The following is a 7500-nucleotide window of genomic DNA, read 5'->3' as shown; positions in this document are numbered from 1 at the left end:
AATTGCGGTAGTAGATTGACACAAACTTATAGTTTAAGTTGAATTCAACAGCAAACTAACGTCAAACTACAGAGCAGTTAAATAATAAATTGAACTGCTTATATATTGTCAACGGCCATATCATGCTGAATTCACCAGTTCTCGTCTGATCACTGAAGTTAAGCAGCATTGAGCGTGGTTAGTACTTGGATGGGTGACCGCTTGGGAACACCACGTGCTGTTGGCATTCTTTTTTTCGTATTTTATTAACGAAAAATACATCTCTATTAATAAAATAATAAACAATTACTCGAGTCAAAAAATTTGATCTGTTTTAAATCAACTAAAAATTCTAAGTTTTTTTTTTATTCAATTTTATTTGTCATTTACGTTTAATTAATATGTGAATTTTAATCTAGTTTTGCCCTTACCATTCCTTACTTAGACTATTGTCAATAATTTTTGGTCTGTTTTTGTTCTCATCTATTGACACTGTAAGACTATATTATTGACACTGTAAGAGTGACGGTGAATGTTTGAATTTTTTAATCGTATTCAAATTAATTTTACTAATTTTTTTTGTATTAGACACTTTTTTTGATTCATCAACTTGTGTACCCGGGTCAAAAATAAAACTTGATTCAGGCTCGCTTCGCCTTATTTTCTTTTGAAGTTATCGATTTGCCGACGATTTTTTGATAAGATCTCGATTTTTTCGACTTAAATTTAATTTTTTTCAACTTTTTGAACTTTTTTCATTTTAGTTTCAACTTATTGGTCTTTACTTTGAGCACGATAGTCATTCACATTACTTTTGACTTGCTAAACCAAGTCGAAAAAAAGTCATTTATTCGCCTTACTTTCGCCTTAATATATAAAAATTATTTCACCTTAGTTCTGACTTTTTCGACTTATAATTTAAGTCGAATAAGTCTAAACCGAGTAAATTTCGACTTGATTTTGACTTTTTCGTCTTAAATCGTGACTAAGTAAACCAGTTAAGTTTAAACCAAGGCGAAAACTTAATATATTTCATACCTCCGTAAAAAAAGTCGAGTTTGTCTTGTGAAAAACGGCTCCAAATTTCGACTTGGTAAACCAAGTCTAAATCAAGTTTTATTTTTGACCCGGGTATTTCAATTTTTTCACTTAAATAATCGCTAATTCAATGACAAATATATTCATTTGAAATCAGCAACTAAAGTGTAGGTATTATTGACAGGGTAAAATGGTATCAGAGTCAATTATTGACACACCATTGACCCCATTATTGACAGGATTATCGCGCATGCGCATAAATTTATTGAAAAAGAATTAAAATTACATAAATTATCAAATACAGGTTGTCGATAGATTTTATAATTAAAAACAGCAAATTATATAATTTAATATAATAGATAAATTAATAACAACGAAAAAATTCATTCAAGACGCAGTTTTCCTTTTCTTTTTTTTTTCTACTTCTTTCTGAGCATTTTTGACAGCTTGCAAAGCAGCACACAGTTGCTGGGATTAATATTTTTTCCTTTTTTTTTCGACGGCACGTTTCTTAGGCATCGCCTGTAAAACTAATTAAATAATTTATTGTAAGCAATTAATAAAGATTGAATCATAAATCGGAGTTCATTGATAAAGGTTATTGCCAAACTGGTTGCAATACTTTATAAATTTACAAAGTTTTTCCACTTACCTTCATGTATCTTATTACACCAATTAAAATATAAACTTGAAATATTATTTATTATTTACTAATGAACGACAATATTTCGCGCAGACAATTTTTTGTTTATTATAAAATTACACGAGACAAAATGTAAACAAATCCGCTGTGTATGTTAAGGAGGTACCTACTATTGACATCCGCTATTTTTAAATTATAATTAAGATTTATCAGTTTGAAACAATGACCCTGAGGTTATTTAGAGACTTAATAAACCCTATAATAACCCTGATTAAAAAAGAGAATCAAAAAACATTAAAAAGAATTAATTTTTTAATCCTTTTTAATACTTCCAATCCGATTTTAAATGGCCCCGTTACATGGCTCAATCCTTTTTAATTCTCTTTTTCAACCAGGGAATTTTGAATGATAGGCTTATATCAGAAATATATATAAAAAATCCGCTTTTTAAAATACTCTCTCTCTTAGCGAAGTTGTTAAGAAATTTTAAAACAACTAGCAATAGTGGTCTTCATAATTCATATCTAGGCATAATATCCCGATGAAAAAAGATTTTGTCTAATCATATATGATTATGTTATATATTCATATATATTCATATATTATATATGATCATGCATAATTGTCTATATTTGATCAGATCCAAAAATTGCCCACGTCTAATTATATATAGTCAGATATGTTTATACATGATCATATATGATTATATATAATCATGCATGAACGAATATAGTCATTTTTAGAATCACATTTAGAATATCTGTAAATTATTAATTAAGTAAATTAATTAGGATTTATTGTCTTCATCAACATAAATGTCGGGTAAAATTAAATAATAAAAAAAATAAATTCTCATCCGTTGACTACTATTTTACTACGAGGTCACCCGTCCAATTAATGTCCCACGCCGAAGCTGCTTAACTTTGGTTATCGATAGATTGTAGTCTAATTCTCTAGTCTGTTTTACACTTATAATTAAGAAAAGTTTATGGTATTACTTAACTCAAATAATCAAATTGATACTTTATACTTTTAAATTGCTGCCGAAACCTTTGAACATTTTTTAAGTATTGGGGATTTAAGTTTGATTGATAGTTGACAAAATAAAAATTTAATAACTCTGATATTAAAAAATTGTCATATTATTTATTATATATATATTTATTGGAACTATATACATAATTAAATATTTATAGGTTTCATATTAATGAAGTCTGATCAGATTTAATCATACATAGACATATATAACTACAAACAAGTTTATATCAGTGATGTCTGATCAGATCCAATCATATATAAACTTATACACGACTATACATGAATTTATATTAGCCATGTCTGATCAGATCTAATTATATATAGGCCTATATCTAATTATATATGGGTTTGTATCAGTCATGTCTGATCAAATCTAATCATGTATAGACTTATATATGATTATAGATGGGGTTATAACAGCCAGGTATGATTATATCTAATTATATATAGACCCATATATGATCAGATCTGATCATATATATTATATGGTTATATTCGGGGTTATAACAGCCAGGTATGATCAGATCAAATTATGTATAGGCTTATATATACTCAGATCTGGTCATATATAGACTTGTATATGATTATACATGGGGTCATTACAGCCAGGTATGATCAGATCTAACTATCCCTAGTAGAAATGATATCGAGTTTTTAGCCAGTAACTAGCCAGTTTAACTAGACTTAAACCAGTAACTGGCCAGTGTAATATCGAGTTTCTGTCAAGTAACTGGCCAGTTTTACTAGAGATCGAGCAAAACATGGCGGCTTCAGTAAAACTATCAATTTTGAATATTGAGGTTATCAAAGGTTATAAAAAATTGTCAAATAAAATAAAAATAATGTTAAATAAACGATATGACATAAACGTTTAATTTATATTTATTTATATTATGAAATAAATAACATCATTAGATTAATAGAATAACAACAATAAATCTGACAATAAAGTAATTATTATTAATTGAAGAAAATTAAAAAAATATTTCCACGTTAACATACACAAATTTCAATTAATTCACACTGTTTTTTAATATTTTTTAAAACAACGACGCGTACAGATTGACAGAAAAAAATAAACAGACACACACACTAGTAAAGGTACAGTGTCGGTGTGACCAATGTTTATGACTTAGTTGTAGGTGGCGCGATTTCGAGTTTCTACTCGATATTACTGGCCAGTTACTGGTTTATATCGAGTGAAAACTAGATTATTTCTACTAGGGTATATATAGACTCATATATAATAGATCTGATCAGATCTAATTATATATAGACTTATATATAATCAGATCTGATCATATATAGACTTATATATGGGCTTATAACAGCCAGGTATGATCAGATCTAATTATGTATGGGGTCATATATAATTATATATAATTATATATGACCCCATATATAATCATGCATGATTATATATAACTTCATATATGATTATATATAATCATATATGATCATATATATGAACATATATAGACAAAATATACAGACAAAATCTTTTTTCATCGGGATTTTACTTTTTTCCTATTTAAAAATGTTTAAAAATTAATAAAAAATATTGCTTATTGCGATTTAATCATAAAGTTAATTGAGTAATCAATAAAATAAAACAATATGTCAATAATAGTGGCTTTTACCTTAGACATCATTTAGAAAGAGTTTTAGATCATCCTCTTTCTTTTTTTCCGATAGTGCTATCTTAATAACTGAGATTTTCTTTGAACATGCAGTACGAGAAATATCAACTATTTTCCCTCTTGCTTCTTCTACCTCCAACTCTTTCAGTTTCTTATCATTATCTGTTAGATATTTTTATAAATAAAGAAATTTACTAATTCCTTGCTTCATTGAAAGCGTTATATATAATCAATAAATTTGAACTCACAAATAATTAAAAAAAATATTAATATTTCCATTTAAGGAGAAAATTAATTACTATTCCATTAATAACTACATAATTTACTCAAAAAAATTTGGTAAATCCAAAAGTGCACGACCCTTAATGCTCATTTGCAAAATAAAAAAAGAAAAATGTACGATAAAAGTTTCAAGGACAATTTTTTTTTTCCTTTCTATTACACTCGAAATTCAAATTTCGCTCCGAAAAATGGTCAGATGTATTTTTTCGCGCAGGCGCGACTGGTGTGACGAAAATATATGTAAAAAACATGTATAGAAATACAAAATCATTCAAGTTCTTTTTATTAATTATAATTAAACGGGGCCAAATTTGATGGCCATTCATGACACACTTCTTTTTTGGCCCTAAAATAATCGTTTAAAAAAAAAAGTGATCCAAATAATGGCTTTTTTCTCGAGTTTTTGTGTTTACGGGTCACGGACACATTTTCTACTGCCCCGATGAAAAATGATGAACCTGAAAGCACCCTACGAACTCTTTTTGGAAGATTCCAGGAATTTACGCGGCACTTTTAGTATTTTTTGTATTCCGCAGTTTCACTTGAAAATACCCAAAATACTATTATTGGAAGATTTCAGGAATTTTTGCGGCACTATAGTGACAGCTAAAATATCTAAATAGCTATTTAAAATATAGTGATGAAATTTAAATATATTTAAAATCTTAGCCATCATAAAAGTTAGCAGAATTTACTAATTTTCGTTCGAAATAAATGCTAACATTTTCCTTAAGAATTTTATAGCTATTTTATATGCTCTTTACCAATTTAAAAGGTTCCGCCAATCTTCCGCTTAAAGTTCCGGTCAGTCTCATGAGCGGCAGGTTCCAAATGCGGGATCCCTCCGGGCGAAATTTTTTTTACACAGGAATTATATATAAGTCTATATATAATTAGATCTGATTAGATATAACTGATGAAGGCTAGGTATAATCATATATAAGTCTGAGGGTGCTTCATTTTAGAGCAACATTTTTTTTATCAAGTCCCACCTAAAAATCTTATAGTCGGTGGAAAAACAAAAATATCTACAAAACTATCTGTAGATTTACTGGTTTAAAAAATTTTACTGCCGTCAGATTTTAGTGAGTCCGATGACATACAAATTCTGAGTTCGACTTTTTCACGTAGATCTATTAAAATCGAAATTAAGAGCTGCCATGCGGCTCAAAATTTTTGTTCTTGACCATATATAGACAATTATGCATGATCATATATGATTAGACAAAATCTTTTTTCATCGGGATATTATGCCTAGATATGAATTATGAAGACCACTATTGCTAGTTGTTTTAAAATTTCTTAACAACTTCGCTAAGAGAGAGAGTATTTTAAAAAGCGGATTTTTTATATATATTTCTGATATAAGCCTATCATTCAAAATTCCCTGGTTGAAAAAGAGAATTAAAAAGGATTGAGCCATGTAACGGGGCCATTTAAAATCGGATTGGAAGTATTAAAAAGGATTAAAAAATTAATTCTTTTTAATGTTTTTTGATTCTCTTTTTTAATCAGGGTTATTATAGGGTTTATTAAGTCTCTAAATAACCTCAGGGTCATTGTTTCAAACTGATAAATCTTAATTATAATTTAAAAATAGCGGATGTCAATAGTAGGTACCTCCTTAACATACACAGCGGATTTGTTTACATTTTGTCTCGTGTAATTTTATAATAAACAAAAAATTGTCTGCGCGAAATATTGTCGTTCATTAGTAAATAATAAATAATATTTCAAGTTTATATTTTAATTGGTGTAATAAGATACATGAAGGTAAGTGGAAAAACTTTGTAAATTTATAAAGTATTGCAACCAGTTTGGCAATAACCTTTATCAATGAACTCCGATTTATGATTCAATCTTTATTAATTGCTTACAATAAATTATTTAATTAGTTTTACAGGCGATGCCTAAGAAACGTGCCGTCGAAAAAAAAAGGAAAAAATATTAATCCCAGCAACTGTGTGCTGCTTTGCAAGCTGTCAAAAATGCTCAGAAAGAAGTAGAAAAAAAAAAGAAAAGGAAAACTGCGTCTTGAATGAATTTTTTCGTTGTTATTAATTTATCTATTATATTAAATTATATAATTTGCTGTTTTTAATTATAAAATCTATCGACAACCTGTATTTGATAATTTATGTAATTTTAATTCTTTTTCAATAAATTTATGCGCATGCGCGATAATCCTGTCAATAATGGGGTCAATGGTGTGTCAATAATTGACTCTGATACCATTTTACCCTGTCAATAATACCTACACTTTAGTTGCTGATTTCAAATGAATATATTTGTCATTGAATTAGCGATTATTTAAGTGAAAAAATTGAAATACCCGGGTCAAAAATAAAACTTGATTTAGACTTGGTTTACCAAGTCGAAATTTGGAGCCGTTTTTCACAAGACAAACTCGACTTTTTTTACGGAGGTATGAAATATATTAAGTTTTCGCCTTGGTTTAAACTTAACTGGTTTACTTAGTCACGATTTAAGACGAAAAAGTCAAAATCAAGTCGAAATTTACTCGGTTTAGACTTATTCGACTTAAATTATAAGTCGAAAAAGTCAGAACTAAGGTGAAATAATTTTTATATATTAAGGCGAAAGTAAGGCGAATAAATGACTTTTTTTCGACTTGGTTTAGCAAGTCAAAAGTAATGTGAATGACTATCGTGCTCAAAGTAAAGACCAATAAGTTGAAACTAAAATGAAAAAAGTTCAAAAAGTTGAAAAAAATTAAATTTAAGTCGAAAAAATCGAGATCTTATCAAAAAATCGTCGGCAAATCGATAACTTCAAAAGAAAATAAGGCGAAGCGAGCCTGAATCAAGTTTTATTTTTGACCCGGGTACACAAGTTGATGAATCAAAAAAAGTGTCTAAT

General features: G+C 28.4%; 1 non-coding gene across 1 annotated transcript; it reads left to right on the top strand.

Annotated features, from left to right (window-relative positions):
* Positions 1-107: 107 nt before the first annotated feature.
* LOC130664344 (5S ribosomal RNA) lies at positions 108-226 on the top strand. The gene has a single exon (XR_008989380.1). It is a non-coding gene; the product is annotated as a 5S ribosomal RNA (ribosomal RNA).
* Positions 227-7500: the final 7274 nt, after the last annotated feature.

This window comes from Microplitis mediator, chromosome 2 (assembly GCF_029852145.1).
Source record: "Microplitis mediator isolate UGA2020A chromosome 2, iyMicMedi2.1, whole genome shotgun sequence".
Classification (NCBI taxonomy): domain Eukaryota; kingdom Metazoa; phylum Arthropoda; class Insecta; order Hymenoptera; family Braconidae; genus Microplitis; species Microplitis mediator.
The sequence above is the reverse complement of the archived record's forward strand: the minus strand, read 5'-3'. Positions and strand labels throughout refer to the sequence as shown.